Raw genomic sequence first — 10858 nt, 5'->3', positions numbered from 1 at the left:
AGATATTACCATAATTACCAAAGAGCTCAAGTCAGAGGTCCAAGTACCCCTGGACGAAGCATTTCCTGTGCGAAACGCGCGTCGGGTGCGTGGTGGGTACTTGGACCTCTGACTTGAGCTCTTTGGTAATTATGGTAATATCTTATCTTTGTGTACAGTCCCTTTACGCATTGTTATACCTATATATGTGATTGTATTGGGATAATGGATCAACAGAGGCTATTTACCTATTATTATTAATTTTGGATTGTTATTATTCTTTGTGATCAATATATTTATATATACACCTCTGTCTCTGTTTGTTCGTGATATTTTATATCATGTTTTATATTGATTACCAATGATATATTTATGCTAGTTACCTGAATGATATAGCCTTTTTGCTTATATATATACTATGGGTCCAGGCATCCCACCACATTTTTTTCATCTGTGGTGTGCCTTGTTTTTATGATTATTATATGTAATTTTTAATATGTATTTCATTAAAGTATTGGCATTTTTTCAACTTTGGGTCTTTTAGTTGTTTCTTTGCCCTTATTTATCTTGGTGTTTTATTCAATTAGTTAGTAACAGTAGCACCATCTGGTGGTAATCAAACATAATACACTATGCAAAATAAATTTAGATTTGAACATTAGCTCCATCTAGTGTTGATTACATAGAATTGCAACCAGCTACTGTGGAATTATAGTGAACTGAAGTCACTGGTCACTATACAATGAGTGTGGCTGTAATCACTTCCCGGCACCATGTGTGCGGAGCATGTGCAGAGCGTGTGTGAGGAGCGTGTGCGGAGCGTGTGCAGAGCGTGTGCGCAGAGCATGTGTGCGGAGCATGTGCAGAGCGTGTGTGCAGAGTGCGTGCAGAGCTGGCTGTCAATCAAGGTGCAGTGGGTTGTCTTGTGCATTCCCTCTGCAGAGCGTTAATAGAAGTTAATATGCTGTCTGTACCCCATTATAGTGCCATGAGAAATACAACTCATCCTGCAAAAAATAAAGCCTCGTATACTTTGATGGAAAAATATAAAAGTTATGGCCCTTGCTGTGCAGAAAAGAAAAAAACAAGGTTGTAAATGCTTTGCAGTATTAAGATAAATGCTGAGATCACACCTGCCATTACTTCCTCTTGGGGTAGGGCATTTCTTAACCTTACTACTCTAACTGTAAAGATTCCTTTCCTATATAGATGTAATGTGAAATGTAACTAGGAGTAAATGGTGTATAAAGAGAACCTACCACAAATCTGGGCGACCTTTTTAGATTGGTGATTTTTCTAAATTATCCTGTAGCAACCACACAAAAAATTGCCCCTGATGTCCCCTGAAAGGGACGGAACGGAACTAGTTCTTCTCCCGTTTGCATAGTCCTCTGGCACAATGTAGAGATTGCATCAAGGACAAGATCTAGATTTGCACTCTCCTCTTCTTCCGGACTATGTTAGGCGACTTGTCCTTCACAAAACCATGACCAGTAGGTTTTAGATGATATTCTTGACCTCGCAGTCCTTCTTGAGCACCGTGCGTCCCGTCACACTCACCCTGTTACAAGAGGCTAAAAAGATGAGATACAACAGTCTATGAATTACCAAGCTCAGTTCTCTCAATACCTATCTATTCTTTTTGCTCTCAATTCTGATAATTTTGGTGAAAAGCGATATAATCCACCATTTTACTGCTCCATCTGCTCGTTAGCAGCATACAGCCAGATTTGGTTGATTTGAATAGCATTGCTGTATTGTGGAAGCAGAGAAACTTATATTACTGCGGTATTAATCCTGATTGGGTTTTTTTTTTTGCAAGCTGCAAAATATTATACTGCATTTAAAATGGGCAAGACGCGTGGCAAGGAATGGGAGGTGGACGTGGTGGTGATGGTGCACGCAGAGGCCGTGGGCAAGATGAAACTGTGCCACAACAAACACCCACATCATGTCGCTCGACCTTCCTGTCCCACTTTCTAGGGGACCGCAGAACACCACTATTGAAGCCAGACCAGTGTGAAAAGGTCATTGGTTGGATAGCAGATAATGCTTCCAGTCACTTTGCCACCACCAGCACCACCCTGTCTTCCACACGGTGAAGTCTCAGTAGCCGTGAGTCTGGACCACATATTCCTCACCCTGATCCTCCTTCCTCCCACCATGTCGAGTGCCCGGAGAAAACTGATCCCACACTTGGACACTCCGAAGAGCTGTTCACTTTTCCATTTATAGATTCGGGCCTCTCGCCCGGTCCACTTGAAGCGGGGCAAGAGGAGATCACATGTAGCGATGCCCAAATATTTGAGCAGCCACGGTCACATGAAGGCAATGGTGGGAAAGTGTCACAAGAGGTGGATGGTGATGAGACACAATTGTCAGCAAATCAGGAGGAGGCCCAGGATGCATACGTGGAAAATGAGGTGGTGGACGATAAAGTCACTGATCCAACCTGGCAAGGTGACATGCAGAGTGAGGACAGCAGCAGAGAGGGAGAGGGAGGCGTAGCACCACAATAGGGAGGAACAAGCAGTGTGGTGGCCACAGACACAAGGCGGGCAACTGTTCCCAAAAACACCAATACGAGGGAAGTTTGACAGTCCAACTGTTAGGTCTTCCTGAGTCTGGCTCTTTTTAAAAGACTCTGCAGTTAACCCCAAAAAGGCCATTTGCAACATCTACCATGCCAGTGTGGCACCTCACCCAGAGGTGTGGTATCCCACTCTCAGGTAAGGAAGGAGTACTGCCCAGGACCCTAACACCTGCATCCAACACTACACTACTCGAGACCAGCAGAAAGGGCAAGATGCCCTGCTCCTCTGCTGAGCCCTGTCCCTGGCTGGAGTGGGGGGAACCAAGAGAGGAGGAACCATGTAGTGGGTGTGGGTGAAGGAAGGAGTTTAGTGGAGCACTTCGGCAAGTGTATAAAAAGGGATGGAACCATCTAGAACGGTTCCAGTCAGAGGAGGAAGAGTTTGGAGCAGGAGCTCTGCTCAGGGAAGCGCAAAAGCGCCGGCCTGAGTGAGAAGTCCCAGGAGAAGGAGAGGAGGAAGGAACGGGAGCAGAGAGAAGGCTCCAGGAGTGAAGAAAGGATCCCAGGGGTACGGGCAGTGCTGGAGGCCACCCGTACGTCCGAATCTACCAGGCAGTGGAGGGATCGAGCCGCAGAGGGGACCGGCCTCTAACTAGTGAGAATTACAAAGTTCAATTAGAAACCGGAGGCTTCTGTACTTTCAGGGTGCAGTTGCCACATCCGCACTCAAGTCGCCAAAAAGGTAACTACATAGGATCCAGGAAACTCCAGGTTGCCCAGAAAGATCCGAGGATACCGGCTTGGGACATTGTTTGTGAGGCGCAGGGCAAGAAGGGTGAGAGCCAGCGCAGGAAGATGGCTGAGAAGGGCATATAGAACGGGGTCCTGTCAGGCACTCTTAAAATACCTGAGGAATTACTGAACCCCTGCCCGGTGAACGCAGGACGACATGGGAAGTTATGATCTGCAGTTGTAACCAGGAGCAAAGTAAGAACTATGAGTAAATCCGGAAGACTGCACCCCACTGTCTCTATGAATTATTACTGCTGCGCCATCACCCCCTGCACTACACTGCACCACAACCTCTACCTCAACATCTACACTGCCCTGGAGCTAAGCTCTACCTGTGGAGAGCTGAACCAACTCTGCTGCATTCACACCAGCTCCAGAGGACCTGCTCCGCAGCGGCGGCTCCCTTTAGCCACATACCACAGGTGGCGTCACGAACATTAAAAGAACTTGAAATCCCCTTTATTAAATCATTCCCCTTTTCATTGACTGCCCTGGGTCACGGAGTGGGTCACTGCCACTGTGACATCCTCAGCCCCAACGACCAGCCCGGCTACCGAGTACCCCACGGCCCAGGGGGCGAGTCACCAGCATCACCAGGGGCAGCAAACCTACACCACCATATCAAGAGGGTGACCATCATGCAACATGTACATAATTTTTTTAAGGGTGTTTATGATGCCGTATATTTTTCGAGGCCTACCTCTAACATTCTGTATGTTATACAGTATGTTCATGTATACAGTATGTTCATGTATACAGTATGTTCATGTATACCCTCCAGGGGTAAATGTTTTTCAGCCCATGCACTTAGTGCATGGGCATTACCAGTATAGGAGACCCACTCCTTAATAATGGAATTTTTTTTTTTTTAACGAAGCCCTCCTCTATGTCTCTTCAAAGAAGTTGTGGAGGCACGGGGTCTTCAGTGGGTGTAATACCACTCAGACAACACAGGGTGAGGGTAAAACAGCGTGGCAATACTTTATTGAACCACCAAATCGACAATAAACACATAGAACAGTCCCAGCAAATACCCAAGATGGTGCAACATTACACAGTCTCACCCTTCCTCTCCGCCCGCCTGGGATAGAACAGCTGCGACTTTGGGATTTCCAGGGCCAACTACCTCAACCAGTGGCCCCCCACTTTTGGCGGGCCCTCACAGAGAGGGGGTAGTGGCAACCTCAGGAAGCTGACAGTCCATCGAGGTACAAGGCCAGGAGGCCCGAGGGTGCCACCCTGGCTTCTCCGAGAGTTTCCATGAGGCCAGATGACCGGCTGGTCCCAATCTGGCTTCTCCGAATGTTTCCATGGGTTCCAGGCATAGGCGGATTATAATGAGGGCATTCTGGGTGACCGCCCGGGGCCCCGAGCCTGCAGGGGGACCGCAGCTCCGGGCGGGGTGTCTAATGCCGGATTGCCCTTATTATATGTGCGGGCCGCCGCGGCACATATCGGTAGCAGTGGCGGGAGGGGGGGCCCCGGACCGCTCTCCCAGCAGCGGCCGCTGCTGCTTCTTCATCGGCCGGGCCAGCACTGCAGCAGTTAACTTCCCTGTGCTGGCCCGGCCGCGTCATTGCTACGAGACACGGCCCTGTGCGCGGCCGTGTCTCCTAGCTGTGACGTCACGTGCCCGGCCTGCACTGCTGCAACGAAGAAGTCAGAGCAGGCAGGAAGAATGGAGACGGGGGATGGTGAGTCTGCGTGTGTGTGTGTGTGTGTGTGTATGTATGTGTGTGTGTATGTATGTGTGTGTGAGTGTGTGTGCAGATATCATTGTGTGATGTCTGTTTATATGTATTTTTGTGTTTCAAATGTGTTTATGCGTGTGTATGTATGTGTGTGTGTAGCCATCTGTGTATAGATGGCTACGTGCAGCCTCCCGCTGTGTATAGATGGCGCCGTGCGGCCTCCTGCTGTGTATAGATGGCGCCGTGCGGCCTCCCGCTGTGTATAGATGGCTACGTGCGGCCTCCCGCTGTGTATAGATGGCTACGTGCAGCCTCCCGCTGTGTATAGATGGCGCCGTGCGGCCTCCCGCTGTGTATAGATGGCGCCGTGCGGCCTCCCGCTGTGTATAGATGGCTACGTGCGGCCTCCCGCTGTGTATAGATGGCTACGTGCGGCCTCCCGCTGTGTATAGATGGCTACATGCGGCCTCCCCCTGTGTATAGATGGCTACCAGCGTGTGTGTGTGTATGTGTGTGTGTGTATGTATGTGTGTTTATGTGTGTGTGTGTATGTATGTGTGTGTATGTATGTGTGTGTGTATGTATGCGTGTGTATGTATGTGTGTGTGTGTGTGCAGATATCATTGTGTGATGTCTGTTTATATGTATTTTTGTGTTTCAAATGTGTTTATGAGTGTATGTATATGTTTGTGTGTGTGCGTGACTGCGTGCGGCCTCCTGCCGAGTATAGTTGGCGCCGTGTGGCCTCCTGCTGTCTCCGGGGGGGGGGGCGCCGTGCGGCCTCCCACTATGTATAGATGGCACCGTGCGTACTCCCACTATGTATAGATGGCGCCGTGCGCCCCCCCCGCTGTGCATAGATGGCGCCGTGCGGCCTCCTGCTGTGCATAGATGGCGCCGTGAGGCCTCCTGCTGTGCATAGATGGCGCCGTGCGGCCTCCTGCTGTGTATAGATGGCGCCGTGCGGCATCCTGCTGTCTCTGGGGGGGGGCGCTGTGCGGCCTCCCGCTGTGTATAGATGGCTATGTGCGGCCTCCCGCTGTGTACAGATGGCTACATGCGGCCTCCCGCTGTGCATAGATGGCTACGTGCGGCCTCCCGCTATGTATAGATGGCTACGTGCGGCCTCCCGCTGTGTATAGATGGCTACGTGCGGCCTCCTGCTGTGTATAGATGGCGCCGTGCGGCATCCTGCTGTCTCTGGGGGGGGCGCCGTGCTGCCTCCCGCTGTGTATAGATGGCTACGTGCGGCCTCCCGCTGTGTACAGATGGCTACGTGCGGCCTCCCGCTGTGCATAGATGGCTACGTGCGGCCTCCCGCTGTGTATAGATGGCTACGTGCCGCCTCCCGCTGTGTATAGATTGCTACGTGCGGCCTCCCGCTGTGTATAGATGGCGCCGTGCGGCATCCTGCTGTCTCTGGGGGGGGCGCCGTGCTGCCTCCCGCTGTGTATAGATGGCTACGTGCGGCCTCCCGCTGTGTACAGATGGCTACATGCGGCCTCCTGCTGTGCATAGATGGCTACGTGCGGCCTCCCGCTATGTATAGATGGCTACGTGCGGCCTCCCGCTGTGTATAGATGGCTACGTGCGGCCTCCTGCTGTGTATAGATGGCGCCGTGCAGCATCCTGCTGTCTCTGGGGGGGGCGCCGTGCTGCCTCCCGCTGTGTATAGATGGCTACGTGCGGCCTCCCGCTGTGTACAGATGGCTACGTGCGGCCTCCCGCTGTGCATAGATGGCTACGTGCGGCCTCCCGCTGTGTATAGATGGCTACGTGCCGCCTCCCGCTGTGTATAGATTGCTACGTGCGGCCTCCTGCTGTGTATAGATGGCGCCGTGCGGCATCCTGCTGTCTCTGGGGGGGCGCCGTGCTACCTCCCGCTGTGTATAGATGGCTACGTGCCGCCTCCCGCTGTGTATAGATGGCTACGTGCGACCTCCCGCTGTGTATAGATGGCTACGTGCGGCCTCCCGCTGTGTACAGATGGCTACGTGCGGCCTCCCGCTGTGCATAGATGGCTACGTGCGGCCTCCCGCTGTGCATAGATGGCTACGTGCGGCCTCCCGCTGTGTATAGATGGCTACGTGCGGCCTCCCGCTGTATATAGATGGCTACGTGTGCTCAATATTGAGTCATACAATTAATACAATACAATTAATTGAGTCATACAATTAATGTAAAGCTATGTGCCCACGATACAGAAATGTTCCGGATTTTTTTTTGACCGTTTCTGCATCTCCCTAGCAGAAAAAACGCATGCAGATTTTACATGCGGATTGTACATGCGGATTTTACATGCGTTTTCCTGCCAGGGACTTGCGGATGTGAAGTGTTCTTCACTTGCATTTCCGCATGCGGGTTGACAAGCGATTTTAGCATCACTTGGAAAGTGCTTGACAACTTGGTTACACTATATAAATCCATGCAACCGGCAACCAGCATGGATTTATATAGTGTGACCGTAAAAGAATGGTAAAAAATAAAAAATATATACTTACCTTCTGATGGCCTGCCGACGTCAGCGGTCGCGTGACCCGTCACATGACTACATGACATCACGGCAGGTCCTTTTCAGACCATCGCGAGCTGCCGGCAAGCCAGGACGCATCGGATAAACACACCGGAGGCCATCAGACAGTAAGTATGATATTTATTTTTTATTTTATTCTTTTTTTTTAAAGGTTCTATGGTACCCGGGTCCGGAGGAGAGTCTCCTGTCCTCCACACCCGGGTACCATCCGCACATTGAAACGTATGGATTCCGCATCTACAGATGCAGGGATGCGGATTCCATGCGTTTTAATGCAAGTCAATGGCGGCGAAAACGCCGCGCTTCCGCAAAATAATTGGTAATGCGGATTTTTCCGTAGCGGAAATTTCCGCAGCATGTGCACAGCACATGCGGATTATCATTGGGGAACATTGCAGACCTTCTACCAAGCGTTTTTTAAGCGTTTCTGCAGCGGAATCGCCGCTGCGGAATCGCTTAAAAAACGCATAGTGGGCGCACAGCCTAAAAAAAAATATTATAACTAATATTATGCCAAATTAATTTCACGTGAACTATCACATGATCTATCACAGGGGATCATGTGACATGTCACGTGATAAATCAGGTGTGTGTGGGGGGGGCCCGCGCCTTCTAAACTGCCCGGGGCCCTTGCTACTCTTAATCCACCCCTGGTTCCAGGCGACCGGAGGGTCCCACCTTGCAACCCCAAACAACATATCCAAGGGGTCTGGTGACTTCATCGTCCCAACCTGGTCTCCCCTAATGTATCCATGGGCTCTCTGATGGTCAATGCTGCAGATCCGTATCCTTCCAGTCAGGGCTATTTACCCTTAGGCTGGAATCATGTAGAATCCAAATCTGTGTCTCTTTGGATAAAGCCATGCTACCAAGCTGATGGTGTGAAGAGAGTCTGATCTTTGATTCTCCTTGTAAAGTCTCTTTCAATTCTCTGTTTCAAATCTGCCTGCTACAGAGGCATATGTTTCTTAATTAGTTCACATTTGTTCTTTCAAGTACACATCCACAGGGCAAGGTTTAGGGATGGTATTATTCCACAGGGCTCAAGGCTCATTGTTTGAGCCTTTAATCAATTTACATAGTTGGTATAGCAGGAGGCTCTTGTAAATAAGCATCTTGCTGGCTTTAGTATAATATGCAATTAGCATAGTAACAAACATCATTGTTTCAGAACCAAAATAATTGTATGTCGTTCTTGACCAGCCACAGAAACACACACAAGTTCTTAAGTCAACAGAAACACAATAGTGCATTTCTCTTGGCTTAACAAATCTAGACGTCTGGCTGATTAAGATTAGAAGCTGTTTCGTCACAGAAGTATTGGACTGCGTCCTAATTTTTGGCAGCTCTTGAACTTGCTGCATATGCAATAACAGTATAGGAGACACACTCCTTTATAAGGGGAACATTTTTTTTTAATGAGGACCTCCTCTAAGTCTCTTCAAAGGGGTATTGGAGTGCGTCCTAATTTTGAGCAGCCCTTGAACTTGCTGCATATGCAGTAACAGTATAGGAGACACACTCCTATGTTGTATGTTGCAGTATCAGATGGCCCTTGTTGAAGAATTATTTTTAAAAAATCCCATCTGACAACGCTGAGGTCACAGTGTCTTGGACAACCAAGGAGTACAGGCGAGGGAAAACAAAGCAGATGCAGCAGAGGCAGGGGAACACTGTCAAAGGTCTGGGACAGTTTTCTCAGACCCTCCCAGCACCCAGGCCGTGATGCGCGGGTTACTCTGACATAGAGGGAAAAGTTTTGGAAGATGCTGAAGGACTACCTTAGCGACCGTACCAACGTCCTCCGTGATTCCTCTGTGCCTTACAACTATTGGGTATCCAAGCTGGACACGTGGCATGAACTGTCTTCTCTACGCCTTGGAGGTCCTGGCCGCTAGCATTTTGTCAGAAATGGTTTTTAGTGCCACCGGGGGTATTATAACATATACGCAATAACAGTATAGGAGAGCCACTGAGTTCTTATGACAGCTCAGTGATCGTTTAGTGACCTGCCTCCTATTTTACCTAGCCCCGCACTACTAGATGCATTATGTAAAATAGGAGGCATGTCAGTGAAGGCACAATGAGCTGTCATAAGAGCATACAGATGAATATGTAAGCAGAGCACCAGATAGAGCTCCCCCCACAGGCCGCCCCGGAGCACCAGATAGAGCACCCCACTCAGGCTGCCCCGGAGCACCAGATAGAGCACCCCACTCAGGCCACCCCGGAGCACAAGATAGAGCGCCCCCCACAGGCTGCCCCGGAGCACCAGATAGAGCACCCCACTCAGGCTGCCCCGGAGCACCAGATAGAGCGCCCCACTCAGGCTGCCCTGGAGCACCAGATAGAGCACCCCACTCAGGCTGCCCCGGAGCACCAGATAGAGCGCCCCACTCAGGCCGCCCCGGAGCACAAGATAGAGCGCCCCACTCAGGCAGCTCCGGAGCACCAGATAAAGCGCCCCACTCAGGCCGCCCCGGAGCACCAGATAGAGTGCCCCCCTCAGGCCGCCCTGGAGCACCAGATAGAGCGCCCCACTCAGGCCGCCCCGGAGCACCAGATAGAGCGCCCCACTCAGGCCGCCCCGGAGCACCAGATAGAGCACCCCACTCAGGCCGCCCGAAGCACGGGCATATCATTATCTCCAAACTGAAAGTAAAGATTACACAAGAACCAAAGGACGGATTTGATCAATCAAGGTGTCATATTAATCAGTGTAATGTCACCCTCCTGACTGCGTATGTGGTTTACTGAGCACAACCCTGCTGACAGGTGCGCTTTAATAATGGGAAGGCCAATTCAAATCGATTCTATATTCTACAATATTACCTCTCATCTGAAATTCATTTACGGGTGAGCTATCGCAGTATGGATAGCGTATTACACCAATCCCGCCAGGTATTATTTCCTTATACTGGGTACTGCTGCTGCAAAAAAATATATATTCTATTCCATATTGATACCGCTGTTAGCTGCATTTATAATAGGGACAGGTGCAAGATATCATCAGCTGGAGATGAGTGTTGTTCATTGTCGTCGAATACCGTTGAAAGAAATGCAGAAGTGCAGAAACGCATCAAAAACTCTACTTGTGAACATAGCCAGAGATGTGGAGGAGCATTCTTGTTTTTGGATATTTATTTTGCCTTACATATAAATTATTACCCTGGAAGGAATGTTTCTTAGCATTTTTTTCCACGAAAATCCATTTTTTGCTTAGTTTTTTGTATGTTTTATTGTCAATCCGTAAGAGTGGCGTAATACCTCTGACAACGTTGTTGACAACAGTGATCTGGGAGTCAGAGATGCTTCCAGGAGTCTTCCCCA

The sequence above is a fragment of the Phyllobates terribilis genome, unplaced genomic scaffold (genome assembly GCF_046119375.1).
Source record: "Phyllobates terribilis strain yellow unplaced genomic scaffold, ASM4611937v1 Scaffold_6__1_contigs__length_29720123, whole genome shotgun sequence".
Taxonomy (NCBI): domain Eukaryota; kingdom Metazoa; phylum Chordata; class Amphibia; order Anura; family Dendrobatidae; genus Phyllobates; species Phyllobates terribilis.
Note: the sequence above shows the minus strand (reverse complement) of the source record.